Source organism: Oncorhynchus tshawytscha, linkage group LG13, assembly GCF_018296145.1.
Source record: "Oncorhynchus tshawytscha isolate Ot180627B linkage group LG13, Otsh_v2.0, whole genome shotgun sequence".
Lineage (NCBI taxonomy): Eukaryota > Metazoa > Chordata > Actinopteri > Salmoniformes > Salmonidae > Oncorhynchus > Oncorhynchus tshawytscha.
This window is the reverse complement of record NC_056441.1, coordinates 89304406-89314341: the sequence shown is the minus strand read 5'-3', so window position 1 is coordinate 89314341 and position 9936 is coordinate 89304406.

Sequence of the window (9936 nt, the reverse complement as noted above, 5' to 3'; positions counted from 1 at the left end):
GTTTTATTCAGTCTCATATCAAACAGTGTATTTCCTGATGATTCAAATATCTAATCAACATATCACTTAATGCATTCCTGATTAGATTGAATGGCATTTCACTTCCATCAAAACACTATTATGCTTGGATGGCGTATTTCTGGACATACCGCTCTGGTATCCAGTACCGCCAAGATCATATTGTTATTCACAACCCTCAAGCTGAGAGTTGGGCCTGTCTGCCAGGGCTGCTGCCAGAGAGGACTGATTGTGGAATTTGGAGAGGAGGACCGGCCAGAGAGAGAAGTAGAGGAAGGGATGGAGGGATATAGGGATGGAGGGATAGAGGGATGGAGGGATGGAGGGATGGAGGGATAGAGGGATGGAGGGATAGAGGGATGGAGGGGAGTGTGAGAGCGGGGATGGAGGGATAGAGGATGGAGGGATAGAGGGATGGAGGGATGGAGGGATAGAGGATGGAGGGATATAAGGATGGAGGGATGGAGGGATAGAGGGATGGAGGGATAGAGGTATGGAGGGATAGAGGGATAGAGGGACGGAGGGATAGAGGGATGGAGGATAGAGGGATGGAGGGGGGGTGGAGGGATGGAGGGATAGAGGGATGGAGGGATGGAGGGATAGAGGGATGGAGGGGAATATGAGAGGGGGGTTGGAAGGATGTGAGGGAAAGTGGGAGAATTGCCTAATTATCCTTCAGCTGGAACAAAACAGAACAGAGTGACATCCCCTCCCCTCCCCTCCCCTCCCCTCTCCTGGCATCTCCCTTCCCTCCTCTCCTCCCCAACGTCCCTCTCTCTCTCTCTCTCTCTCTCTCTCTCTCTCTCTCTCTCTCTCTCTCTCTCTCTCTCTCTCACTCTTTCTCTCTCTCTCTCTCTTTCTCTCTCTCTCTCTCTCTCTCTCTCGCTCTCTCTCTGTCTTTCTCTCTCTGTCTCCGTCTATATTTGTCTCTGTTGAAATTAGTGAGTGTTTGCTGCTAGCTGTTAGGAGGAAGGAGGGAGGAGGGAAGGATGGAGGGTGGGGGGAGGAGGAGGAAGGAGGGGGAGGAGGGAGGATGGAGAATGGGGAAGGAGGAGCAAGGAGGGAGGGAGGAGAGAAGGATGTAGAGTGGGGAGGAGGAGGAGGAGGAGAGAGGAGGGAGGAGGAGGGAAGGATGGAGAGTGGGGGGAGGAGGAGGAAGGAGGGAGGGAGGAGGAAGAGGATGTGTCCCAGCAGTTTGCCATTAAGAGGTAAGCGTTAATAATAGGGCCTGATTATTACTATAGTGAAATCACAAAGAGGTCAAGATGAATTAACATGTAAATATACCCAACCCATACTAACTGCAGACCTATAATCTCACTCAGATTGTCAACAGTGTAACGAGGTAGAATATAAAGTCTCCTCTGAAATCCTCTTTGATCGATTTGATCTTAACCAAAACTCCTCATCGTTTTTAATGCTTCTGGTATTTTTGCAAATTACATAATTGATCACTGTGCTATTGGCTGTGTGAGAGATGGTCAAAATCCTAAGAAATCACCACGTGTCATTGTGAAAAGAAATTGGAAACGGTTTGATGTTCATGGTTTTATACATAATGTATCTAACATTGAATGGAATAGAATGGAATGAATCCCTGATGTTGAACTCGCCTTTTCTTACTTCCACAACACATTCCAGGAGGTATGCAAATAGGCCCCTTTTAAAAGATTCAGGATTAAGGGCAGAGAGAACCCTTGGTTTACTAAGGAACTTACAAAAATCATAAGGGAATGAAATGCTATGTGGGCTAAAGCAAGAGGGACTGGTTCGGCAGATGATTGGATGACTGTTAAACGTCTTCGAAATATGGGTTGTGGCTACGATCCGTAAATTAAAAGCAGACCAATACCTGAAATCTACTTCACATCATTTAAATAATCCATCCAAATTTGTGCAAATAGTGAAAGGCCTTGAATCAGCATTTAATTTTTTTAGATGGATTTAGTTAGTTAAATTTAGGCAGGAGGCACCCCTGTGCACTCCTTCACTAGGTTCTCCTTCTCATCCTTCTCTGTTTCAGAAGTGTGTAAATGTACCTGACACCCCTGTGCTCTCCTTCACCAGGTTCTCCTTCTCATCCTTCTCTGTTTCAGAAGTGTGTAAATGTACCTGACACCCCTGTGCACTCCTTCACCAGGTTCTCCTTCTCATCCTTCTCTGTTTCAGAAGTGTGTAAATGTACCTGACACCCCTGTGCTCTCCTTCACCAGGTTCTCCTTTTTATCCTTCTCTGTTTCAGAAGTGTGTAAAGCCCTGAAAGAAATAGATGTAAAGAAATCCCCTGCCCCTGATGATCTAGACCCCCTCCTCCTACACCTACTGTAGCTGCAGACATCATTGCTCCCCCTTAACATGTATTTTTAACCTCACGCTTGATGTTCAGGAAATCCCCAAGTTATATAAATCTGCTTTTGTACTGCCTCTCCTGAAAGGTGGAGATCCTTCGCTACTTGACAACTATCAACCCATATCAACATGGTCTGTACTGTCGAAGGTACTGGAGTCCTTAGTTAGTAGGCAGCTGAAGGCCTACTTCCAATCGACCCATATCAACCTGGTCTGTACTGTCGAAGGTACTGGAGTCCTTAGTTAGTAGGCAGCTGAAGGCCTACTTCCAATCGACCCATATCAACATGGTCTGTACTGTCGAAGGTACTGGAGTCCTTAGTTAGTAGGCAGCTGAAGGCCTACTTCCAATCGACCCATATCAACATGGTCTGTACTGTCGAAGGTACTGGAGTCCTTTTAGTAGGCAGCTGAAGGCCTACTTCCTCGAATATCAACCTGGTCTGTACTGTCGAAGGTACTGGAGTCCTTAGTTAGTAGGCAGCTGAAGGCCTACTTCCAATCGACCCATATCAACATGGTCTGTACTGTCGAAGGTACTGGAGTCCTTAGTTAGTAGGCAGCTGAAGGCCTACTTCCAATCGACCCATATCAACATGGTCTGTACTGTCGAAGGTACTGGAGTCCTTAGTTAGTAGGCAGCTGAAGGCCTACTTCCAATCGACCCATATCAACATGGTCTGTACTGTCGAAGGTACTGGAGTCCTTAGTTAGTAGGCAGCTGAAGGCCTACTTCCAATCGACCCATATCAACAATGTCTGTACTGTCGAAGGTACTGGAGTCCTTAGTTAGTAGGCAGCTGAAGGCCTACTTCCAATCGACCCATATCAACATGGTCTGTACTGTCGAAGGTACTGGAGTCCTTAGTTAGTAGGAAGCTGAAGGCCTACTTCCAATCGACCCATATCAACATGGTCTGTACTGTCGAAGGTACTGGAGTCCTTAGTTAGTAGGCAGCTGAAGGCCTACTTCCTAGAAAACAACATGTCACAAGCATGACGCAGGAGAGACGAAGCAGGTACGGGGAGTCAAACATTTAATATAGAAACGGACATGGAACAGGGTCAGCAAACGAGTAATACGGACAACAAACGGTTAATTCAGCTGAGGGGAACAGAGCTGAGGGGAACAGAGCTGAGGGGAACAGAGCTGAGGGGGACAGAGCTGAGGGGAACAGAGCTGAGGGGGACAGAGCTGAGGGGAACAGAGCTGAGGGGAACAGAGCTGAGGGGAACAGAGCTGAGGGGGACAGAGCTGAGGGGAACAGAGCTGAGGGGGACAGAGCTGAGGGGAACAGAGCTGAGGGGAGAGCAGAGCTGAGGGGGACAGAGCTGAGGGGAACAGAGCTGAGGGGGACAGAGCTGAGGGGAACAGAGCTGAGGGGAACAGAGCTGAGGGGACAGAGCTGAGGGGAACAGAGCTGAGGGGAAGAGCTGAGCTGAGGGGACAGAGCTGAGGGGAACAGAGCTGAGGGGAACAGAGCTGAGGGAACAGAGCTGAGGGGACAGAGCTGAGGGGAACAGAGCTGAGGGGAACAGAGCTGAGGGGGACAGAGCTGAGGGGAACAGAGCTGAGGGGAACAGAGCTGAGGGGAACAGAGCTGAGGGGGACAGAGCTGAGGGGAACAGAGCTGAGGGGGACAGAGCTGAGGGGAACAGAGCTGAGGGGAACAGAGCTGAGGGGGACAGACATGACACATCATCTTAAAAGGCCACAGCACTGTTTCAGCCACTTTGAAGGTTATAAATGACATCCACTGTGCTCTTGGTAAGAAGTTAAATTGTGTGTCTGTCTTTAACGATCTGTCGAAAGGCTTTTAACACCGTGGAACCATGCTGTGTCAGTGCAAAGGTTAAAATGTTGTGGAATTACTGGTCATGCTCTGGATTGGCTTCATAAAGTACCTATCAAATTGTACACAATGTGTAATGGTGGATGGTTGTAAATCTGAGTCCGTAGAGGTGTGCTCAGGTGTTCCGCAAGGTTCTATTTTGGGTCCACTCTTGTTCATTTTGTATATCAACAACATTGGGGATCTTATTAAAACAGCTGATGTTCATTTTTATGCAGATGACACTGTTCTTTATTCAAGTGGTAGTAGTTTATCTTTAGCTTTTGAAAATGCCCAAAGAGCAACAGAATCTGTATGATTTAAAGCTGATAATACCCAACGTCATCAACAAAAGAGTGATCAAATTAAGATTCTATATCTGTATGATCCAAATGGCACTCTATTCCATTTTCTAGTGCACAACTTTTGACCAGAGCCCATACCTTTGGCCACGGCCACGAGACACTCATCTCCTCTTCTCTCTGTCTCCCCACTGATTGACCAGAGCCCATACCTTGGGCCGCGGCCACGAGACACTCGTCTCCTCTTCTCTCTGTCTCCCCACTGATAGACCAGAGCCAATACCTTGGGCCACGGCCACGAGACACTCATCTCCTCTTCTCTCTGTCTCCCCACTGATAGACCAGAGCCCATACCTTGGGCCACGGCCACGAGACACTCGTCTCCTCTTCTCTCTGTCTCCACACTGATAGACCAGAGCCCATACCTTGGGCCACGGCCACGAGACACTCATCTCCTCTTCTCTCTGTCTCCCCACTGATTGACCAGAGCCCATACCTTGGGCAACGGCCACGAGACACTCGTCTCCTCTTCTCTCTGTCTCCCCACTGATTGACCAGAGCCCATACCTTGGGCCACGGCCACGAGACACTCGTCTCCACTTCTCTCTGTCTCCACACTGATTGACCAGAGCCCATACCTTGGGCCACGGCCACGAGACACTCGTCTCCTCTTCACTCTGTCTCCCCACTGATTGACCAGAGCCCATACCTTGGGCCACGGCCACGAGACACTCGTCTCCTCTTCACTCTGTCTCCCCACTGATTGACCAGAGCCCATACCTTGGGCCACGGCCACGAGACACTCGTCTCCACTTCTCTCTGTCTCCACACTGATTGACCAGAGCCCATACCTTGGGCAACGGCCACGAGACACTCGTCTCCTCTTCACTCTGTCTCCCCACTGATTGACCAGAGCCCATACCTTGGGCCACGGCCACGAGACACTCGTCTCCACTTCTCTCTGTCTCCCCACTGATAGAACAGCGGATTTACATTCATCCCAGCGTCAAAGCAACATTTCACAGTTAAAGAGGTGATCGCGGTGACTTAGCTTCACATACAGTACCTAGGCTATATTTAAACATTCAAGCCTTTAGATGGTTTCCTTTCAACTGTTGTCTGGATTCTAAACTGACATGTATATCAGATAATATAACTGACATGTATATCAGATAATATCTGTGTGGCATCATTCTAAGGTTTACTCTTTCACACAGTACCATTCTCTGTAACTATCTGATTCACACAGTACCATTTGCTGTAACTGTCTGATTCACACAGTACCATTCTCTGTAACTACTGTATCTGATTCACACAGTACCATTCTCTGTAACTACTGTATCTGATTCACACAGTACCATTCTCTGTAACTATCTGATTCACACAGTACCATTCTCTGTAACTACTGTATCTGATTCACACAGTACCATTCTCTGTAACTATCTGATTCACACAGTACCATTCTCTGTAACTACTGTATCTGATTCACACAGTACCATTCTCTGTAACTATCTGATTCACACAGTACCATTCTCTGTAACTACTGTATCTGATTCACACAGTACCATTCTCTGTAACTATCTGATTCACACAGTACCATTCTCTGTAACTATCTGATTCCTACCAGGGCATCAGTCAAAATAATGACGTTCTTCAAAATATGATTAATTATTAATATTACCTAATAGAAAATGACAGCAGGTAGTAAAGCACAAAGAAAGAGATTGTAACGGCTGTCTTCCTCCTCCTCCTCCTCCGACGAGGAGGAAGAGTAGTAAGGATCGGAGGACCAATGCGCAGCGTGGTACGTGTTCATGCTCTTTATTAAAACAAGCTGAAACACTGAAACAGAACAATAAACGCCACATGAAATAACCATTCGAAACAGTTCCGTGTGGAACACAGACACAGAAAATAAACACCCACCAAACACACGTGGGAAAAGGCTGCCTAAGTATGATTCTCAATCAGAGACAACTAACGACACCAGCCTCTGATTGAGAACCATACCAGGCCAAACGCAAAACACAACATAGACAACGGAACATAGACAACCCACCCAACTCACGCCCTGACCATACTTAAAACAAAGACATAACAAAACAACTAAGGTCAGAACGTGACAGAGATGTTTAAATTTAAAGCAGGCAAAAATAATCTAAATCCTATTAATAAAAAATAATAAATAAAATAAAATAAATACTTGTACTATAAGTGTATAATAATGCCAGCAGGCAGCTTTGCCTCCTGCCTCCCAGCTTTGCCTCCTGCCTCCCAGCTTTGCCTCCTGCCTCCCAGCTTTGCCTCCTGCCTCCCAGCTTTGCCTCCTGTCTCCCAGCTTTGCCTCCTGCCTCCCAGCTTTGTCTCCTGCCTCCCAGCTTTGCCTCCTGCCTCCCAGCTTTGCCTCCTGTCTCCCAGCTTTGCCTCCTGCCTCCCAGCTTTGTCTCCTGCCTCCCAGCTTTGCCTCCTGTCTCCCAGCTTTGCCTCCTGCCTCCCAGCTTTGCCTCCTGTCTCCCAGCTTTGCCTCCTGCCTCCCAGCTTTGCCTCCTGCCTCCCAGCTTTGCCTCCTGCCTCCCAGCTTTGCCTCCTGCCTCCCAGCTTTGCCTCCTGCCTCCCAGCTTTGCCTCCTGTCTCCCAGCTTTGCCTCCTGCCTCCCAGCTTTGCCTCCTGTCTCCCAGCTTTGCCTCCTGTCTCCCAGCTTTGCCTCCTGCCTCCCAGCTTTGCCTCCTGCCTCCCAGCTTTGCCTCCTGCCTCCCAGCTTTGCCTCCTGCCTCCCTCCCATTCACCTTCAAATGTTGTGTGTTTACTTGAACGTCGGTTTGATTTGGCGTAGCCTAAATGGTGTAAATGTGCTCTCATTGGTACTCAGCTAGCTAATGGAATCCTGGGTAATTACCCAACGTTCCCGTGACCTAATGGGAACGTTAACGCTCACATCAGACCATTCAATTAGAACCTAACAGCATTCTGATTAGTACTAACCAATTAAAAGCCATTCTGCTACACAACCTTTGCAATCCCGCCGAAGGTCTCTATTTTCAAATATAATGAAATTATATTAGTCAAATGCATCGAAATACAACAGGTTTAGAGTTTGCCGTGAAAAGCAAGTTAAAAAGTAAGAAAAATAACAAATAAAAATGAGAAAATAATAACACAATAAATACCTCATAACGAGTCTATAAACGAGGAGTAATGGTACTGGTCAATGTGTCAGGGGTACGAGGTAGTTAAGGTCATATTGGACACATAGGTTGGTGTAAAAGTGACTATTTCATGCCATGAATGATGTGCTGGTAAACATGTGGAATACGAGATGTTTTAGCCTACAGGATATCTAATTATATGTTTAATTAACATGGGGAATGAAGCACTACAGAATGCTGTACAGTAATGTGGAATAGGCTTCATGACGTTAAGAAAGAGCATTGGGATCAAGTGTGCGTCACATTATTTTCCTCCTTACAATTTCCAAGACAACTGCATCCTCATTAAGTGTTATAATGCAAACCCAGCCATATTTTCACATATCTTCTCTGTCGTTTCATTGGCTTCCTCTACACATCTCATTGTAATTCTCTTGTAGCATCACGGCTGAAGGTTTTAATCCTGTTTCTGGTAGGTGAGCCATCAGAGGAAGGTTTTAATCCTGTTTCTGGTAGGTGAGCCATCAGAGGAAGGTTTTTATCCTGTTTCTGGTAGGTGAGCCAACAGAGGAAGGTTTTTATCCTGTTTCTGGTAGGTGAGCCATCAGAGGAAGGTTTTAATCCTGTTTCTGGTAGGTGAGCCAACAGAGGAAGGTTTTTATCCTGTTTCTGGTAGGTGAGCCAACAGAGGAAGGTTTTTATCCTGTTTCTGGTAGGTGAGCCATCAGAGGAAGGTTTTAATCCTGTTTCTGGTAGGTGAGCCAACAGAGGAAGGTTTTTATCCTGTTTCTGGTAGGTGAGCCAACAGAGGAAGGTTTTTATCCTGTTTCTGGTAGGTGAGCCATCAGAGGAAGGTTTTTATCCTGTTTCTGGTAGGTGAGCCATCAGAGGAAGGTTTTAATCCTGTTTCTGGTAGGTGAGCCAACAGAGGAAGGTTTTTATCCTGTTTCTGGTAGGTGAGCCAACAGAGGAAGGTTTTTATCCTGTTTCTGGTAGGTGAGCCAACAGAGGAAGGTTTTTATCCTGTTTCTGGTAGGTGAGCCATCAGAGGAAGGTTTTTATCCTGTTTCTGGTAGGTGAGCCAACAGAGGAAGGTTTTTATCCTGTTTCTGGTAGGTGAGCCAACAGAGGAAGGTTTTTATCCTGTTTCTGGTAGGTGAGCCAACAGAGGAAGGTTTTAATCCTGTTTCTGGTAGGTGAGCCAACAGAGGAAGGTTTTTATCCTGTTTCTGGTAGGTGAGCCAACAGAGGAAGGTTTTATCCTGTTTCTGGTAGGTGAGCCAACAGAGGAAGGTTTTAATCCTGTTTCTGGTAGGTGAGCCAACAGAGGAAGGTTTTTATCCTGTTTCTGGTAGGTGAGCCAACAGAGGAAGGTTTTTATCCTGTTTCTGGTAGGTGAGCCAACAGAGGAAGGTTTTTATCCTGTTTCTGGTAGGTGAGCCAACAGAGGAAGGTTTTATCCTGTTTCTGGTAGGTGAGCCAACAGAGGAAGGTTTTATCCTGTTTCTGGTAGGTGAGCCAACAGAGGAAGGTTTTTATCCTGTTTCTGGTAGGTGAGCCATCAGAGGAAGGTTTTAATCCTGTTTCTGGTAGGTGAGCCAACAGAGGAAGGTTTTTATCCTGTTTCTGGTAGGTGAGCCAACAGAGGAAGGTTTTTATCCTGTTTCTGGTAGGTGAGCCAACAGAGGAAGGTTTTTATCCTGTTTCTGGTAGGTGAGCCAACAGAGGAAGGTTTTATCCTGTTTCTGGTAGGTGAGCCATCAGAGGAAGGCTATCATAATGCATTGAACAACAGACATTTCCTTTCTCATTTGTCTACCGTTTCAGTGATAATAATTCATAACCTTGGAGTTGTATTAAATTGGTAGCTCTCCTCTCCTCTCCTCTCCTCTCCTCTCCTCTCCTCTCCTCTCCTCTCCTCTCCTCTCCTCTCCTCTCCTCTCCTCTCCTCTCCTCTCCTCCTCTCCTCTCCTCTCTCTCCTCTCCTCTCCTCTCCTCTCCTCTCCTCTCCTCTCCTTTATCAATCCCTCTCCTCTCCATCTCTTCTCCTCTCCTCTCCTCTCCTCTCCTCTCCTCTCCTCTCCTCTCCTCTCCTCTCCTCTCCTCTCCTCTCCTCTCTCCTCTCCTCTCCTCTCCTCCCCATCTCCTCTCCTCTCCTCTCCTCTCCTCTCCTCTCCTCTCCTCTCCTCTCCTCTCCTCTCCTCTCCTCTCCTCTCCTCTCCTCTCCTCTCCTCTCCTCTCTTCTCCTCTCCTCTCCATCTCCTGTCCTCTCATCTCCTCTCCATCTCC